Below are 20,360 nucleotides of genomic sequence, written 5' to 3' on the forward strand. Positions count from 1 at the left end.
TGAAAACAAGATTTAGCAAAGGAGGCCAATTCTAACTAAATAGACAGGATAGAAAAGGATACTGTGCGGTCAGTATTAAAAGCTAAAAATCCACACAGATTTTACAAAAAATCTCCACACCGACTCACGGTGTGGAGGGGCAAATCTGCTTCCCCAGAGCTTCCAGCTAAGCAGAATATATCATACAGACAAGCTGGACAAGAAAAAACACAACATGAGCTGAACGATTAAGTCCACAGCAAGTGGACAACCAAAAGAAAAGCAATGACTTATCTTTGCTGAAATGGACAGGCTATCAGAGAAATCCAAGGAGAGATCTGAATCCAACCAAGAAACATTGACAGCTGGCACTGGCTGAAGACTAGAGCCAGGCTAAATAGCAGAGCCAGGAGAGATGATAAGTGGAAGCAGCTGCAATGCTAAACCCAAGGAGCAGCAGTTCCACTCAAAACCACCGGAGGGAGCCCAAGAGCAGAACTCACAAAAGTGCCATTTACAACCACCGGAGGGAGCCCAAGAACGGAATTCACAACAGTGGGCTGTGCAATGTACTAAGTGGGCTGTGCCATATACTACGTGGGCTGTGCAATATACTACGTGGGCTGTGCAATATACTATGTGGGCTGTGCTATATACTAAGTGGGCTGTGTTATACACTACGTGGGCTGATATATACTACGTGGGCTGTGTTATACACTACGTGGGCTGTGTTATACACTACATGGGCTGTGTTATACACTGTGTGCGTGGGCTGTTATATACTACGTGAGCTGTGTTATATGCTACGTGGGCTGTTATATACTAAGTGGCTGTGTTATATGCTATGTGGGCTGTTATACACTCTGTGGGCTGTGTTATATACTACATGGCTGTGCTATATACTATGTAGCTGTGCTATATACTACGTGGCTGTGCTATATACTACGTGGCCGGCCACGAACAATCAGCGACAGGCGCAGTCCGAATTGGCACGGGATTTGAACCACGCTTCCCTAATAGGTCGCGGCTGGCCGAATCCTGTGTATAAATTGCATTATTCTAAAATCTTCATAAATAAACTACATACATATTCTAGAATACCCGATGCATTAGAAACGGGCTACCATCTAGTAGCAAAATAATTACTAAAGTTATTTTCCAATAAGTTTTTTGAAGCTACAATAAATAAAAACCACAGACAATGGACGTCAGTAAAAGAAATAAACAAAAAAAAAAAACTGGACACGCAACTAAAATATTTTAGCAGAAAAAAACTTGTCCTATAAAAATGTTCTAGTAAATTTCTGAAACTAAACCAAATTAGTTTTACTAGGTGGACATCAGTAAATAATTACGGTACTCAGCGCCTGAAAGTGACTCAAACTGTAATTCTACGTTTTAATAAACAAATACTGTAGCATAAGCGAATTACTGCAGTAAAGCTTTACTGCAGATTATGCTGTCCCTAAATATAATTTAAATATATTTCTATTATATTATATATGTGTATGATTTTAAAATTTTGGAGAAAAAAAAAAAAAGACTGCTGCGGACTCTGATCAGTAGGTTGCAGTACTGATCAGAGCAGTAAATCCTGACAAGAGGAAAAACGTCCTGGACAAAAATTGAGAACAGACTCCGATCAGTGATGTGTGTCATTGATAAGCACTCAGTGGCCTTAGGACAGAGGTAGTAGAAATAATAAAACATATGGATATAAACAAAGAAAAATCTCTCTGTGGCAAAAAATTATGTGCAAATGGTGATCAGCAACTTGCGTCACTGATCAACGCACAGCAGCAGCAGGAAGCACATGGGTGAGGGATGGTAAGGGGGAATTAGGGATTAGGGCTTGGAGCAAAGGGCAGGGCAAAGGAGGTCTTCAGCTGTGAAACAGGACAGTATGGCAACAGCAGCAGCAGAGCATCAAATGATTGTGGTACAACCACAAGCAGCAAGACTGCAGCGATCTGTGCGAATGCTCCCAGATAATCCCCCACCTTTCCTTCTGAACATCCCATCTAACAATAATGAAACCCACAAGGGGAAAAGAAGAAGAAGAGTTCCCAATGCCTCTATATACAGGGGATGGGGTTGAACTTAGCCCCAACAGGTTTCCACTGGCCATATTAAATTGGGGCAGACCACTCAACAAAACAGAAGAGATGGGGAGGTGGGGAGAACAATCTAATAGGATGGGGGAGCGGGGCACTGCAGTCAGTGGCCCGCTCCTTAAGTAGTGTTGTGCCATTCATCATCACCATTGTGAATAAGGCACCAGGATAGGGCTTTTAATGTACAGTTTCTGCGATTGGTCGGTCAGTGATTGCTTATGCAGGCTTGTGGCAATATTCCCTTAGCTATGAGGTTGAGCAGCTATCTTTACCGATCCCCATGTCTTTTGACAAATGTGATTAAAGGTGAACTAAATGCTTCAGCGAGAGCCACTGTGATAGATCTGACTTTCTTTTTAGACTGCTTAATGTACGTTTTCATTGTTTAAATATTTAAAATAATTAGTAAGTTTATGGGGGAGGGTGGGGTCAAAAAAAGAAAAAAGAAACTTCAAATTGCCCTACATAAGAATGCTAAACTGGTACAAATTTAATCAGAAAACAAACAAACAAGAAGACTGAGTGAAATAAGTCAAAATTGGTGCAAAGTTGCAAAGTGAATGATTTCACAATCTACCTCAACTTTTTACACTTAAATTGTGGGAGTTGAATGGAGTCAGGTCTACATGGCATTTCCCAGCCTCTCTGCACTGGACAAACAAGAAATTTCAGTTCCAGGGATACAAGTTTTACTGCTACGTTAGACCACGAGACACAATCCTAATAATACTAGATGAAAGAAGACACGGCGGAGCGTGCTCGTCTGACGAGGTAACAGTCTATGGATTCTATATTATATCTACAGTAGACGATGTGATTACTTTATCCTACATCCTAGGAGGTTTTGGATTATTACACATTGTGGACGTTGAATCCCTTCAGTTTCATTTCCCTCCTTGTGGTAGTTTGTTCAGTTATTGTGTTGATGCTATAATATAAATCATGGATTTTTATAGTCGTTTGAATAATATCGTTCATGTTTTTTTTCCTGAGTTTTTTCATCTAATTTCAATCCTCTCTCCCCTGTCAAGTATACTACTTGAATTTAAAAATTATTCTGCAATTACTCACCGTGTATGACAATATATGCCTGTCCTGTTATGGATTTTGTTGAGATGGCTCCTCCGACCCTGAAATATAGGAAAAATATTAAAGTTATAATCTACTGTGATTTATAGGCATCAGTAAAATCGATGGGATGAACAAGAGCATTTGGGGCCACAATCACATATTCTGCATCCCTTGTCCTAATGAATATTCAGGGTTCCCCTCTCGACAGGTTCTTTATGCAGAGATATAGAATATTAAATCAAAAGATGATGGAAAGGAGATGGGGTGGTAAGGGTTAAATATCACCGGAATGGAGTCTATATTAAAGTTGTTTTCCATATAATATTAAGTCACTTTATATATTGCTGGCCGACCTGCGAATTTAATATTTGCTATGGGACCTGCTCTCCGCTGGGTACGTTCCTGCTTATAAGATATCTGCTGTTAATTATACATTTCACAAAGTATCAAATGAATTCATGCACGTTGTAATAGAAAGATCAACATTTATAGGATGAGTTATCATCTGCTGTGAATTATAACCAGTGAATTATGTGGAATAAGTTACTATTTGCTGTAAATTCTAAAGCTAGCACAAAACACAAATTGTAAATTCTAAACCTGCAGAATGTAAATATCTGGACGTAGTAAAAAGGAATGAAGAAAATAAATAAATGAAAAAAAAAAACAGAACTTGTCAAAATTTCTGAGAGGCATAATAGGTTTCTTTGGCATGTTAGACAAAGAAAAAACATGGAATATTTGAAGATAATAGGGAATTTAACACATATCCCACATAAACAGGTGTATATTATATTCCCTATGCTTGTTAGAGAATGATCGCGGGTGGCGTGCGATCCTCTGATCACTGAATCAGTTGTTTCTGAAACTCGTATGGAAGCACGCTTATTACGGATCCCATATCAAACTTTGTGATGTCAGCGCCATTCGCCATCCTCGTTCTGTAATCCCCCTCAGGTGATGCCACCGGCCGGGGCTCTCTGCATCTCGACCCATGCTGGTCTGACTGCCCAAACAGTTGCAGCACACTTCTGTTCAGCTTGAGCAGTCTGTGTCATCGTCGAGGGATTTAGTACTTAAACGATTTTCTTCTAGGTTCTTTTGGACTTGTATCAGCAGCAGTGAGTCGGGCTCATATCTCCAGCTCCACTATGTTATTACTTATGTATTGCATATTATTATAATATTGAGATTGTTATCTACACATTGCTCTGATATTTTTATGCTCTTTCTGGAGATATACACTCACTGGCCACTTTATTAGGTACACCTGTCCAACTTCTTGTTAACACTTAATTTCTAATCAGCCAATCACATGGCGGCAACTCAGTGCATTTAGGCATGTAGACATGGTCAAGACAATCTCCTGCAGTTCAAACCGAGCATCAGTATGGGGAAGAAAGGTGATTTGAGTGCCTTTGAACGTGGCATGGTTGTTGGTGCCAGAAGGGCTGGTCTGAGTATTTCAGAAACTGCTGATCTACTGGGATTTTCACGCACAACCATCTCTAGGGTTTACAGAGAATGGTCCGAAAAAGAAAAAAAATCCAGTGAGCGGCAGCTCTGTGGGCGGAAATGCCTTGTTGATGCCAGAGGTCAGAGGAGAATGGGCAGACTGGTTCGAGCTGATAGAAAGGCAACAGTGACTCAAATCGCCACCCGTTACAACCAAGGTAGGCCTAAGAGCATCTCTGAACGCACAGTGCGTCGAACTTTGAGGCAGATGGGCTACAGCAGCAGAAGACCACACCGGGTACCACTCCTTTCAGCTAAGAACAGGAAACTGAGGCTACAATTTGTACAAGCTCATCGAAATTGGACAGTAGAAGATTGGAAAAACGTTGCTTGGTCTGATGAGTCTCGATTTCTGCTGCGACATTCGGATGGTAGGGTCAGAATTTGGCGTAAACAACATGAAAGCATGGATCCATCCTGCCTTGTATGGAGCATCTTTGGGATGTGCAGCCGACAAATCTGCGGCAACTGTGTGATGCCATCATGTCAATATGGACCAAAATCTCTGAGGAATGCTTCCAGCACCTTGTTGAATCTATGCCACGAAGAATTGAGGCAGTTCTGAAGGCAAAAGGGGGTCCAACCCGTTACTAGCATGGTGTACCTAATAAAGTGGCCGGTGAGTGTATGTTGTTACAGTTGACTGGCAGCTTCCTTTAGCTCAGCCGTTTGTGCTTATATAATACAATCATTAGATTTTTTTTTATACGTTTGGTATCTTAAATAATTACCTTTATATTTTTCACATCCTAATTGCTGAGCTTATTCTGTGCTCCAAACTCTTGGTTATTCTAATCCTGCATTCAGTACATTCTTCTTTATTGTTGTCATTGGCAGCAACACTGAGGTACGGTGACGGACATCATATAATATTTTTAGTATATTTTATCATTCCTCTCTTGTTATTCAATACTTTCACAAGTCCCCTCTATAATTTGTAAAGCGCTGCGGAATATGTTGGCGCTATATAAATAAAATTATTATTATTATTGCTTTCATATGTCCGTATTGGATGGTCACTTTAACATCATTTCAGCATGGAGGTGTTTGACCTATTTTAAATTTAAAAAATGCAGTGGGGAAAATAAGTATTTGCTACACTGTCGATATTGCAAATTTTCCCACCATCAAAGAATGTAGAGGTCTGTAATTTATATTGTAGGTATACTTCAAATGTGAGAGACAAAATCTAAGAAAAAAAATAAAGAAAATCACATTTTAGAATTTTTACAGAATTTGCATATTATTTCATGAAATAAGTATTTGATACAATAGAAAAGCAGAACTTAATATTTGGTACAGAAATCTTTGTTTGCAATTACAGAGGTCAAACATTTCCTGTAGTTCTTGACCAAGTTTGCCCACACTGCAGCAGGCCCAGTGTTCCATACAGATCTTCTCCAGATCTTTCAGGTTTCGAGGCTGTCACTGGGCAAAATTGAGTTTCAGCTCCCTCCAAAGAATTTCCATTGGTTTCAGGTCTGGAGACTTGCTAAACCACTCCAGACCTTCAAGTGCTTATTAAGGAGCCACTCATTAAGTTCCCCTGTCTGTGTGTTTTGAGTTGTTGTCATGGTAGAAGACCCAGTCACGACCCATCTTCAGTGCTATTACTGTAGGAAGGAGGTTGTTGGACAAAATCTCACGATACATGACCCCATCCATTTTCCCTTAAATATGGTGCAGTCGTCCTGTCCCTTGCAGAAAAGCACCCCCAAAGTATGAGGTTTCCCCCACCATTTATCACGGTTGGGATGGTGTTCTTGGGGTTGTACTCATCCGTCTTCCTCCAAACACGGCGAGTGGAGTGGATACCGAAAAGTTCTATTTAGGTCTCATCTGACCACATGACCTCCTCCCATGCCTCCTCTGGATCATCCAGATGGTCAATGGCAAACTTCAAATAGGCCTGAACATGTGCTGGCATGAGCAGGGGGACCTTGTGTGCCCTAAAGGATTTTAATCCATGATGGCATAGTGTGCTACTAACAGTAATGTTTGAGACTGTGGTCCCAGCTTTTTTCAAGTCATTGACCTGGTCCTACTGTGTAGTTTTTGGCCGATTCCTGATCTTTCTCAGAATCATCCTTACCCCACGAGGCGATATCTTGCAAGGAGCCCCTGACTGAGGAAGATTGACTATCATCTTGTGCTTCTTCCATTTTCTAATAATTGTGCTAACAGTTGTAGCCTTCCCACCAAGCTGTTTGCCTATTGTTCTGTAGTCCATCCCAGTTTTGTGCACGTCTACAATTTTGTCCCTAGTGTCCTTAGACAGCTATTTGGTCTTGGCCATGGTGGAGAGGTTGAAGGGTGATTGAGTGTATTGACAGGTGTCTTTTATACAGGTAATGAGTTCAAACAGGTGCAGAGTAGTAGGGCTTCTTACAAAAAAAACGAACAGGTCTGTGAGTGCCAGAATTCTTGCTGGTTGGTAGGTGATCAAATACTGACTTCATGCAATAAAATGCAACTTGATTATTTAAAAATCATACAGTGTGATTTTCTGTTTTTTTTTTTTTTTTATGTTGAGATTCTGTCTCTCACAGTTGAAGTGTATCTATTATAAAAATTACAAACCTCTAATTATTTGTAAGTGGGAAAACTTTCAAAATTGGCAACGTAGCAAATACTTATTTTTCCTACTTAATGTTACCGCTCCAAATTTTTAAAATTATTATTATGTTATTATACATTGTTATAGCGCCATTTATTCCATGACGCTTTACATATGAAAAAGGGGCAAATATAGACAAATACAATAAACATGAGCAAAAAACAAGGCACTTACAGGTACAGAAGGAGGGAGGACCCTGCCCGCGAGGGCTCACAGTCTGCAGGGGATGGGTGAGGATACACTAGGAGAGGGTAGATCTGGTTGTGTGGCGGTTCAGTATGTTGAGGATCACTGCAGGCTTTAGGCTTGTCAGAAGAGGTGAGTCTTCAGGTTCTTTTTGAAGGTTTCTTTGGTAGGCGAGAGTCTGATGTGTTGGGGTAGAGAGTTCCAGAGTATGGGGGAAGTACGGGAGAAGTCTTGGATGCGGTTGTGGGAAGAAGAGATGAGAGGGGAGTAGAGAGGGAGATCTTGTGAGGATCGTAGGTTGCGTGTAGGTTAGTACCAGGGGACCATGTCACAGATGTATGGAGGAGACAGGGTGTGGATGGCTTTGTATGTCATAGTAAGGGTTTTGAACTGGAGTCTCTGGACGATAGGAAGCCAGTGAAGCGCTTGGCATAAGGGAAAGGCTGGGGAATAACGGGAAGACAGGTGATTTGTTGGGTAGCAGAGTGTAGGATGGATTGGAGTGGTGCCAGAGTGGTAGAGGGGCGGCCAGAGAGTAGGTTGCAGTATTCAAGGCGGGAGATGATAAAGGTGTGCACTAGTGTTTTTGTGCTTTTGTGGTCAAGGAATGCGTGGATCCGGGAAATATTTTTGAGTTTGAGACGGCAGGAGGAGGCTGTCACGGGGAGACTAGGTGAGCGAGAGCTAATAACCCGGGCCCCTGCAATTTCCCTCACACTAGGGAAATCCTGGCTGACCCTCTACCTGAAGCTTACACTGATGAGACAAAGGAAAATACACCACCAGCAACGAATCTCCAACAACCAGCTCTCCACTCCAGACCGAGATAACAACGCACAAGACAGAAGCTATAATCGGCGACGCCCAATGATCAGGAGAGCTATTTAAAGGCAATGGGCATGGCCCAGCTTCCAATCCGAGGATCAGGTAAACTAACCCCGGAACAGCTAGATAAAATCTAGCCGACCCCAATGAGCAAATAGTGGTCAAAAGCGGAATTACCGCTGTCTGTCGAACGACCTCGTCTGAACAGCGTCCAACATGACAGAGGCAAGGGCTTGGATATGTGGCTTGAAAGAGATGGCAGAGTCAACGATCACCCCAAGACACCGAGCACGCAGGACTGGGGAAAGTGAGCAGCCATTGACATTGATGGATAGGTCTGGTGGAGGGGTAGAATGAGATGGGAGAAAGATGATGAATTCTGTTTTGCTCATGTTTAGTTTTAGAAAGCGAGCAGAAAAGAAGGCCGAGATAGCAGATAGACTGTGTGGGATTTTGGTGAGTAAGGAGGTGAGGTCAGGTCCAGATAGGTAGATCTGTGTGTCATCAGTGTAGAGATGATACTGCAAACCATGGGATTCTATGAGCTGTCCCAGGCCGAAGGTGTAGATGGAGAAGAGTAGGGGTCCTAGAACTGAGCCTTGAGGAACACCGACAGACAAGGGGCGAGGTGAGGAGTTGGTGTGGGAGAGGGAGACACTGAATGTTCGGTGTGTTAGATATGACAAGATCCAGGATAGGGCTAAGTCTGTGATGCCAAGAGATGAGAGAATCTGTAACAGGGGGGAGTGGTCCACAGTGTCAAAGGCAGAAGACAGGTCCAGGAGAAGGAGGAGAGAGTAGTGTCACTTGCTGTTGGCGGTTAGTAGGTCATTGGTGACCTTAGTTAGGGCAGTTTCAGTTGAGTGATGGGGTCGGAAGCCAAATTGTAGCCGGTCAAAGAGGGAGCAGCAGGAGAGGTGGGAAGACAGTTCAAGATGGACATGTTGTTCCAGTAGTTTTGAGGCATAAGGGAGAAGAGATATCAGGTGATAGCAAGACACAGAGGATGGGTCGAGGGAGGGCTTTTTGAGGATGGATGTGATCCTGGCATGTTTGAAGGATGAGGGGAAGGCACCAGTTGTGAGTGAGAGGTTAAAGAGGTGTGTTAGGGATGGAATGAAGACTGTGGCGAGGTTGGGGATAAGGTGGGACGGAAGCGGGTCAAGCGTGCAAGTGGTGAGGTGTGATCTTGACAAGAGGGTGGAAAGCTGATCTTCTGTCATGGTGGAGAAGCTGGTTTTGGAGGAACAGGGTTGAGCAGCTAAGAGGGGCATTGGGTGTTGTGGGCCAAAGCTTTCTCTGATCGTATCGATCTTCTGTTTAAAGAAAGATGCAAAGTCTTCAGAAGAAATGAGAGGGGAGGGAGGAGGTGCTGGGGGACGGAGTTGTGAATTGAACGTGTTGAAAAGCTGTTTAGGGTTGTGAGACAGGGAGGATATGAGAGATGAGAAGTAAGCTTGTTTTGCGGCAGTGAGTGTGGACTGAAAGTGGGGAGGGTCTCCTTGTATGCAATGAAGTGGTCGGCAAAGCCGGATCGCCTTCATCTCCGCTCAGCGAACCTGGAAGCCCGTCTCAGTTCTTTGGTCAGACTGGTCAGCCAGGGCTGCCTGTTGATTGTATGAGTTTTGCTATGCATAAGTGGGGCGGCCGAATCGAGTGTTACTGTTATTGTGCTGTTATGAAAAGAGACAGCAGCATCTGTGTCATGAAGGGAAGCTATGTCTCTAAGAGGGAGAAGGGACTCAGAGAGAGATTGTAAATTGAGTTGTTTGAGATTTCTGCGAGGGAGAGTGAGTTTGTGGAGTGGGGGTTGCGCACTAGGAGAGGAGAGGGAAGAGAATGTCAGTAGGTTGTGGTCAGACAGGGAGAGGGGTGAGTTAGTGAGATTAGTAAGGGAGCAGAAGCAGATAAAGATAATGTCTAGTGTGTGACCATCTTTGTGAGTGGCTGCAGAGGACATTGAGTGAGGCCAAAGGAGGCAGTGAGCGATAAAACTTTAGAGGCAGCTGAGGTGGAAGTATCAATGGGGATATTGAAGTCACCCATGATGATAGTGGGGATGTCAGCAGAGAGGAAATGAAGTAGCCAGGTGGTGAAGTGGTCAAGAAAGGTGGAGATGGCTAGTTCTGTGGGGCGGTAGATGACAGCCAGCTGGAGGTTGGAGAGGGAATAGATGAGGACAGAGTGCACCTCAAACGAGGGAAGAGTAGCGGAGGGTGGTAGCGGAATTGGAGTAAAGGAGCAGGTGTAGGACAGGAGCAAGCCAACTCCTCCACCACGTTTGGTGCTGGAGCGAGGGGTGTGAGAGAGGTGGACTCCGCCATAGGAAAGTGCAGCCGGAGAGGCTGAGTCAGAGGGGGTGAGCCAGGTTTCAGTGATACCGAGGAAGGAGAGTTTGTTGGTGATGAAAAAGTCATGGATAAATGGCAGTTTGTTGCAGACGGAGCGTGCGTTCCATAGTTCTCCAGGTAGGGGGACCGGGGGAGTGGGGGCTGGATGAATGGGTATGAGGTTATCATAGTTGGGAAAACATGTAAAGGATCGTGGCAGGGGGGTAGAAATGAGTGTGGAGATGGGTTCGAGGAGGGCCATGATTTCGGTATACATAACCAGCAATGAGGAGTAGCAGAGAGAGCGTTAGAAGGTGGGAGCAGGATAGGACATGATGGGGCCATGTGTGTCTGAGAAAGAGGATTGTATGTGGAGGAACAGCTGTGAGGAGGAGGTGAGATGGCAGGGGTGGATGGAGAGGGAAATTACTAATTCCTTACTAGGTCGGGAATTACAGGAAGTAAGGAAAAATAGAGTAGTATAGGTGTGAAAGAGAAAAGAAACCAAAACATTGTAGTGGTTTGATATTCTGTTACCTTACATTCAAATTCCAGTCCAATTCAAGTCTAATTCAGAGTAATGTAACTAGAAATCGGCAATTCGAAAGATGGAACCCAAAAGACGCCTGAATCAGACCAAAATCTGGATCAGACCCATGGCTTCGAATATCTGGGATTAACACTGCTCAGCTGTGAGAGGATGTGGGTGAGTGGGCCCAGAACACATGTTCACAGTTAAGCTAAGGTCATAAAAGCAGGGGCGAGGGGTTACACTGACCACTTAGCTATGCCTGCAAACACAGGGGCAGTGAAATATATATTGTGGACACAGAGCAGGGCCGTAACTACAACCGGGGCAGCCGGGGCACTGCCCCGGGGCCCCAACCACCTAAGAGGCCCCAAACTGATGGCAAAAAATTGTATTTTAATACTTTAATTTCTCATAAAATACCCAGCTCCTATATTCCTGTCAGACAAAGTCTCTCCTGTCCTCCGGGTGACAATCGTTTCAATAATTTCCAGGAGCTCTGCCAGCTGTCAATGAATGGAAACCTGCACTGGCCTGGAGAATGTCATAGCACAAGATTTGTAACAATATGTTAGTCTGGAGATCACAGAGAGTTGGCAAGGCAGGCACAGTGCACACTGACTGTAACAAACTCTCAGCATCATTGAGAGGAGGCAGTCTCAGCAGACACAAATATCTCTGTGACAAACTGTGAGAAGCCCTGCTATAGGTCTATACTGCTGCGAGGCCTGTGTGTTGTATACAACAATGCGTAGCAGGCTTCACCACGTTCCGCACAACCTCTAGTGATTGAAATGTTGAGGGGCCCCACTATGAAGTTTTGCCCTGGGGCCCCGAAGTTTATAGTTACGGCACTGACACAGAGTGATGGGGTAAGCACAGCATATCATAGAAAATCAATGCAATATACAGAGACATTCAGCAGCTAGGGAGAGATGTGGACATTCAGTTCATACTATAGAAAATCAATGAAATATAGAGAGACATTCAGGAGCTAGGGAGAGCTGTGGACATTCAGTTCATACCTGTGAGAAGAGGAGAATAGCTCGAGTTAGATGGTACAGATGGTGATGCTGATAATATTGTAGCAGTGATGATTGCCCAAATGCATTCTAGAATTCAAGTCTAATTCAGAGTAATGCAACTAGAAATCTGCAATTTGAAAGATGGAACCTGAGAAATGCCTGAATCAGACCAAATTCTAGATCAGACCCATGGCTTCAAACATATCTGGGATTAACACTGCTCAGCTGTAAAAGAATGAAATTAAAATTAAAAATATTAAGAAAACATTTCAATCTCACATCAGATATCAATGAAAAAAAAAAGATTCAAGTTGAAAATCTTTACTGATACATTGTATAATTTGTTGAGATCTAGAGATAAGCGAATATTTCAATGTTTGGTAGGGATTAGGATCGCCGAATTAGCAGTATTAATTCATCAAACATAACTAACGCCATTACAGTCAATGGGAGGCAAAAAGAAATGCATGCATAACACCTTCAAACTGCCCCAAAAGCTGCCAAAACATATGAAAATAGGGGGAGCCACCAGGAAAGTGGCCTCAATTCACCCAGAGTACAAATTGTAGCATGGCATGACAGCAATCAGCCATGCATGAGGTATCGGGTCTGGGGGAGCATTTACCGCTTTCAATTGAATGTTGAAGTAAGACAAGGTGGGTGATGGATCGGTGTAGGCAGGGCCGGTTTTAGACAAAGTGGGGCCCTAGGCAAAAATTTAAAGTTGGGCCCCAAATGCTAACATTGTAAAATCACACAAACATTTAGGTAACACTACATGAGCAGGATGGGGATACAGTTGGTGGAGGGGCCTGGAGCCAGTGCTCACACTGTGGCCCCCATTTTTAGGGGCCTTAAATCGGCCAACAGGTCTGCCACTATTAGCTGTATGCAGGGGCGTTGCTAGGGTCAGAAAAGATTGGGGGCCCAAGCCCCAAGACAAAGAATTGCCCCCAACCCCCTCTTAATTTTTTTTAACACCGCAGATAATGCAGTGATAACTCTCTGAGTACAGATAATTTAGTATATATCACATGCAGTCCTATGTAACACCACAGACAGACATAGCGTTTCAGAGTAAAACTATGTTCACATGCAGCATTTTTTTTCAGTAGCCAAAACCTTTTCTATTAGCAGTAAAAATGTTGCGTTGTAAACACCTGTTTTTCAGCTTGTTTTGTGGTGTTCTTCACACTTTTTTCAGCCTTTTTTTGGAGTGAGGATGTTTGCTTTGTGTACAGTATGTTTCAGGGTATGTGCACACGTTGCGGATTCTCTGCGGATCCGCAGCGTTTTTTGCAGTGCAGAAACGCTGCAGATCCACAATTGATTTACAGTACAATGTAAATCAATGAGAAAAAAAAAATGCTGTGCACATTTTGCGGAAAATCCGCTGCGGAAACGCTGTGGTTTAAAAGAAGTAGAATGTCACTTCTTTTTTGTGAATCTGCAGTGTTTTTGTACCCATTCCATTATAGAAAACCGCAGGGGTAAAAAACGCAGCAAATCCGCAAGAAAACCGCAGCAAACGCTGCGGAACCGCACAAAAAAACGCAGGTGCGTTTTCTGCCAGGAGAGACAGAATCCGCACCAGAAATTCCTAAGCCTAATCCGCACCGTGTGCACATAGCCTCAGACCACATTCATACGATCAGTATTTGGTCAGTATTTCACATCAGTATGTGTAAGCCAAAACCAGGAGGGTGATAAATACAGAAGTAGTGACGTGTTTCTCAGGCTATGTGCACGCGCTGCGGATTTTGCTGTGAATCTGCAGCAGTTTTCCATGCGTTGTACAGCACCATGTAAACCTATGGAAAACAAAATCCGCAGTGCACATGCTGTGGAAAATACAGCACGGAAACGCTGCGTTGTATTTTCTGCAGGATGTCAATTCTTTGTGCGGATTCCGCAGCGGTTTACACCTGCTCCATAATAGGAATCCGCAGGTGTAAAAACGCAGGTGAAATCCGCACAAAAAACTCGATAATTCTGCGTTTTACCTGCAGATTTTTAGGAATCTGCGTGGAAATATCCGCAGCAGATTCCGCAATGTGTGTACATAGCCTCATTGTTCCACTGCTGTTTCTGCATTACAAGTACTGATGTGAAATACTGAACATGTGAACGAAACCTATAGTTTAATTCACCAAAACCACTTAAAAAATTGCAGTGAAAAATGCCAGTGGAATATCTGCAGCTTTTTTATTCTTTCATTGCTTTCTACGGGTGAAAACGCACTGAAAGAAGTGACACGCTACAGATTTAAAAAGCGCTACAGTTCTGAAATCCAGTCAGAAAACAAACAAGCGCCTGCAGGAGATTTCGGAAATTTCATATCTTTGCTGGCACTTTGAAAAGCAGCTTTTCACCATGTTCATATGCAGAATTTTTGCAGCTTTTTCTTCTGCAAATAAGAAGTTTACAGCATTTTACAGCACAAGCTAAAATTCTCCTGACTGAATTTCACAACTGCAGCCTTTTTTAAATCTGCAGCGTGTCACTTTCAGCAATTTTTTTCACCCGTAGAAAGCAATGAAAAAGTTTAGAAAATGCTGCAAATGTTGCAACGTTGTTTTTCACTGCGTTTTTGGTGAATAAAACTAACTTTATTAAACATGTACTGTAGACAAAATGCATACTGTAAAAAACAAACAGCAAAATCTCTAAGGATGTGTGCACACAGTCAGTAAACGCTGCTGTGTACTTGTGCAGCATCCGACCCGCAGCGGCCACATGGTACAGTACAGTGGATGGGATTTCAAGAAACTCCATCTCTACTGTGCGTGCACTGACACCTGCACCTCACCCGCAGAGACGGACATGGGACACATCTCTCCAGACCCCAGCATGCCAATTTACATGGCGTAGACGCGAGTCTCCACCAGAGAAATCTCACCCCTGCAATGTATAGGACACAGGGATTCAGCACAGATCAATGAACACATGCGGAATCACCTGTGTTCAAAAGATGGCAGCACTTTGGATACAGCAAATATCCACTGCATCCAAAGGGCTGCCATTTCCGAATCCTCTGCACATACCCTACAAAATGGGCATTTTGAAAGCAGTGTTTTTACTGCCAAGAGAGCAGGTTTTGGCTGCAAAAAAATGCACCAAAAACGCTGATTCCTATGCACACCTGTACTATATGTGTATAGTTTACCCTTATTGTTTCACGTGGGAATTCATTTATTTCTATATAATAAATGCCCTGATTCAGCAGACAATATTCCTGTCTTGTGTCATCCAGACAGTAGTGACAGCAGGTCGCCCTGTCAGATTACAAGCAATGATTCAGTGACTGTGGTCAGAGCCCATGCTGATCCCTGTTGTATGTGACTGTGAAACCTGATCCTACAGCAATCAGCACAGATCTCCGGACCACATGAGTAAATCACTGCACTGAGGGGGTCTCAAGGGGGGTTTGGGAGACGCTCTGAGACTACAAAGCAATGCACAGCATTATTCACTGCTGAACACTCTCTGGGCACTTCATACAGGGGTTGCAGATGCAGGGGCCCCCTTGTAGGTGGGGGCCCCTGGCGTCTGCCTGGTCTGCCTGTGCCAAACGCCAACCCTGGGTGTAGGCCTGCTGTGCTGAGAGCATTGATACCACATGCTGTTGCTCAACCTGCTTTCATGCTCAGCCACACTTAGGTGGCACAAATATCAGTTTTGTAGACTATTATTATCAGAAAACTCTAAAGAAAGATAGTGACAAGGGTAGATGACTCAAAGGAAGTGGAGGCCTGATGGTCTCGTAGGCCTACTACTACAGGCAACACGCATGAAGGAGACCCAACCAGGAGTCTACACATATGCCAAAATTATTGACAGACACCAACTAAGTGGCATCAATTTCACCACAGTAGAAATAGTATAATAGGGACTGACAGGTCTTCCACCACACCCAACCAGAAGTGTTCACATTTCCAAAAATTAGGGCCTGACACCACTGAAGTGGCATCAATTTCACCAGAGTAGAAATAGTATAATAGGGACCGACACACCTTTCACTACAGTCTACCTAGCAGTTGTCGACTCAATCAGGAGTCGTTAAATTTCAAAAAATGAGAGACTGACACCACCAAAGTGGCATAAATTTCACAAGAGTAGAAATAGTATAACAGGGACCGACACTTCTTTCACTACAGCCAACCAGGCAAATGTAGACCAACCATGACTTCACATTTCCACAAGTTTGTGCTGACATCTGTAGCAGTAGCAGCATGAACAGCAGGCACACAAGCCACACTAAAGATATCACAGACTGCAGTTACAGGAGAATAATGCAGCACACTAAAAAATGCAACATTACTTAGTCTGTACAGTCTGTGATTGGAGTGCAAAAGTCCTTGGAGATACACATTCAGGGGACAGTCGGCTATGCTTATCCATCAGGATACCACCAGCAGCGCTGAAGACACATTCTGGGAGAACACTCGCTGCCAGGCATGATAACCTCCAAGGCGTGTGAGGCCACTCATCCATTTTTGAAAACCAAAATGTGAAAGGGTTCAAACCTTCCCTGATGGTATTCATATTCAGTTCTAGAAACTCCAGCATCATCCTCTCCATTCATTCACTACGTGTGAGACTTGAGCTCTGTTGAGCTGGTGCACGAGCTGGTCTAAAAAAAGTGTCAAAAGGACTCACAAAAATTGCTTCTTCCACTTACACTACTGCAGCTGCTGCTGCTAATGAAAACCACCGGACACTAGACGGAGGTGGACATGACTTGGGGATGGGTGGACCGAGAACTCCTGCAGCTTTTGTTTCTATTGCGGTGTAGATTTTAAACAAGAGTGTTGTTGCTTTAAGAGGAAGGAGTTTAGATGTTTGTGCCTGGTGTAGTACTGTGAGGAGGGTGGGGCTTATATAGGGGAGGCAACTCTGGCTCTCCCTCTTTCTCTCACAGGATGGACAGGAGGAAACATGTCTGCAGTGTCAGGGAGTATAATACTGGGGTTATCACCTCACATTATAGCTGATAGGAGTACATTCACCTCACACATCATGTATTAGTGTAGTATCAGCTCCTACATCATATATGGGATCAATTTTAGCTCAGAAATTCATGTAGCCGCCATGTTCCCTCATGAGTTCCTTCCTGCAGACATGGCTGATATACTACTCCACATTCATCATGTATTAGTGTGGTATCGGCTCTTACATCTTATTTGGGAGCAATATTACCTCAGAGATTCATGTAGCCGCCATGTTCCTTCATGGGTCTGTTACAAGTTGCCTCACACACTGCAGAGACAGCTACTGTGTGATCTCATTACTGACATGGCTGTTGTATCACATTTCTGCTGTATTATGCAGAGTCTTCATGAGTTTTGGGTATCTGTATGATAGGTCAGAGCATTGACACATACAGTGTCTGCTATTGCTAGCGCGGAGCTGGGCAGTTACAGGTCCTAGTCACTGGTGAGGGGGAGCAGTAACAGGGGATGGTATATATATACACTCACCGGCCACTTTATTAGGTACACCATGCTAGTAACGGGTTGGACCCCCTTTTGCCTTCAGAACTGCTTCAATTCTTCGTGGCATAGATTCAACAAGGTGCTGGAAGCATTCCTCAGAGATTTTGGTCCATATTGACATGATGGCATCACACAGTTGCCGCAGATTTGTCGGCTGCACATCCCAAAGATGCTCCATACAAGGCAGGATGGATCCATGCTTTCATGCTGTTTACGCCAAATTCTGACCCTACCATCCGAATGTCGCAGCAGAAATCGAGACTCATCAGACCAAGCAACGTTTTTCCAATCTTCTACTGTCCAATTTCGATGAGCTTGTACAAATTGTAGCCTCAGTTTCCTGTTCTTAGGTGAAAGGTGTGGTACCCGGTGTGGTCTTCTGCTGCTGTAGCCCATCTGCCTCAAAGTTCGACGCACTGTGCGTTCAGAGATGCTCTTAGGCCTACCTTGGTTGTAACGGGTGGCGATTTGAGTCACTGTTGCCTTTCTATCAGCTCGAACCAGTCTGCCCATTCTCCTCTGACCTCTGGCATCAACAAGGCATTTCCGCCCACAGAACTGCCGCTCACTGGATTTTTTTTCTTTTTCGGACCATTCTCTGTAAACCCTAGAGATGGTTGTGCGTGAAAATCCCAGTAGATCAGCAGTTTCTGAAATACTCAGACCAGCCCTTCTGGCACCAACAACCATGCCACGTTCAAAGGCACTCAAATCACCTTTCTTCCCCATACTGATGCTCGGTTTGAACTGCAGGAGATTGTCTTGACCATGTCTACATGCCTAAATGCACTGAGTTGCCGCCATGTGATTGGCTGATTAGAAATTAAGTGTTAACAAGAAGTTGGACAGGTGTACCTAATAAAGTGGCCGGTGAGTGTATACACTGTATGTATATGAGGGCAAGAGGCTGCACTTCATGTCTGTGCATTGCATGCTGCAGTGTGCTGATTCCCCCCCCTTCCCATTTATGGAGTCTGGTGACCTGTATGTGATCTCATCTCTGCTACAGTACAGTCTGATGATGCTGGGTGTACAGTTCCATAACAGGTTACTCTCACTATATATGTGATATATGAGTAAAGGCTCCATCTCTGCGCAGCATGCTTATCATGTATACAGACTTTGAGTACATGTTAGATCCTGAGTCTCCAGGTTATTTTCCATGCTGCACATATAATCTGTGCATGACTTCCAAATCCGTGCTTTATTTCTGGAGATATGGCAGCCTTTAGTCCTATTATGTTGCATGCTGTCCTGCCTGATAGATCCACCCCTTTCTTTGTATATTGTCCCCTTCATATGTTTGCAAGATCGGGTTATACCCACTGAGCGCTTATTTATATTACCTTAAGGCCCCGTCTCACATAGCGAGATCGCTAGCGAGATCGCTGCTGAGTCACAAGTTTTGTGACGCAACAGCGACCTCCATAGCGATCTCGCTATGTGTGACACGTACCAGCGATCAGGCCCCTGCTGCGAGATCGCTGGTCGTGTCAGAATGGCCTGGACCTTTTTTTGGTCGTTGAGGCCCCGCTGACATCGCTGAATCGGTGTGTGTGACACCGATCCAGCGATGTCTTCACTGGTAACCAGGGTAAACATCGGGTTACTAAGCGCAGGGCCGCGCTTAGTAACCCGATGTTTACCCTGGTTACCAAAAAAAACAAACAGTACATACTCGCCTTTCGGTGTCCCTTGCCGTCTGCTTCCTGCTCTCACTGACTCCCGGCCGTACAGTGAGAAGTGAGAGCGCAGCAGTGACGTCACCGCTGCGCTCTGCTCTCACAGTACGGCGGCTCAGTCAGAGCAGGAAGCAGACGGCAAGGGACCTGGACACCGAAAGGCGAGTATGTAGTGTTTGTTTTTTTTTGTAACCAGGGTAAACATCGGGTTACTAAGCGCGGCCCTGCGCTTAGTAACCCGATGTTTACCCTGGTTACCCGGGTGCTGCAGGGGGACTTCGGCATCGTTGAAGACAGTTTCAACGATGCCGAAGTCGTTCCCCTGATCGTTGGTCGCTGGGGAGAGCGGTCTGTGTGACAGCTCCCCAGCGACCACACAGCGACTTACCAACGATCACGGCCAGGTTATATCGCTGGTCGTGATCGTTGGTAAATCGCTTAGTGAGACGGGGCCTTTAGATGGTGGATAGCACAAGCCTGAGTGGATTACCTGGAGCCTTACTATATATACTTTATCAGGTGTCAATAATTATTCGGGGAGTAATTCAGCGCATGGGGTTGTGAGTGGGGCACTAATAAGGCAGCATATGGCATGCAGTGAGTGGGCACTACTAACGCAGTCATGGCGGGCAGCGAGTGGGCACTCCTAGTGTGATGCTGCACCTTGCTCTGGAGAACACATCATGGGCCCAGTTTTCAGCCCTGTCTATTGTATGTAGGTGGTGTGACTGACTGGGGACACAGACCTTGCAGTTTTCTGCACATACACTTATAGCTGCAGGCAGCTTATACTAGACGCACATATTATATTTTCTTACGATATATGTGCAGCTGGTGATTAGAGAGCCTGTCTGTAACTGCTGTAGAGGAGCAGGCGGCGTCTTTATTGTTACAGTTACACAGCATTGCCCATGATCGAATTTATCTGACCTTATGATGGGACATTTTCCAGTATCAACCTGTAATATACCTTGGTTGTAAACTTACATGGT

The 20,360-nt window shown here is 44.3% G+C and overlaps 1 protein-coding gene across 3 annotated transcripts in view; it reads left to right on the forward strand.

The window, feature by feature from the left end:
- Positions 1-2,375: 2,375 nt before the first annotated feature.
- LOC143805244 (uncharacterized) overlaps positions 2,376-20,360 on the forward strand; it is a 120,051-nt gene continuing 102,066 nt past the window's right edge. Inside the window, exon 1 of one of the 3 annotated variants that reach the window (XM_077284309.1) lies at positions 2,376-2,864. The gene's annotated coding sequence lies outside the window, so the exon portion shown is untranslated. The remainder of the gene's footprint in view (positions 2,865-20,360) is intronic. The other 2 variants (XM_077284311.1, XM_077284312.1) reach the window with 2 other exon arrangements.

Source organism: Ranitomeya variabilis, chromosome 2 (genome assembly GCF_051348905.1).
Source record: "Ranitomeya variabilis isolate aRanVar5 chromosome 2, aRanVar5.hap1, whole genome shotgun sequence".
Classification (NCBI taxonomy): domain Eukaryota; kingdom Metazoa; phylum Chordata; class Amphibia; order Anura; family Dendrobatidae; genus Ranitomeya; species Ranitomeya variabilis.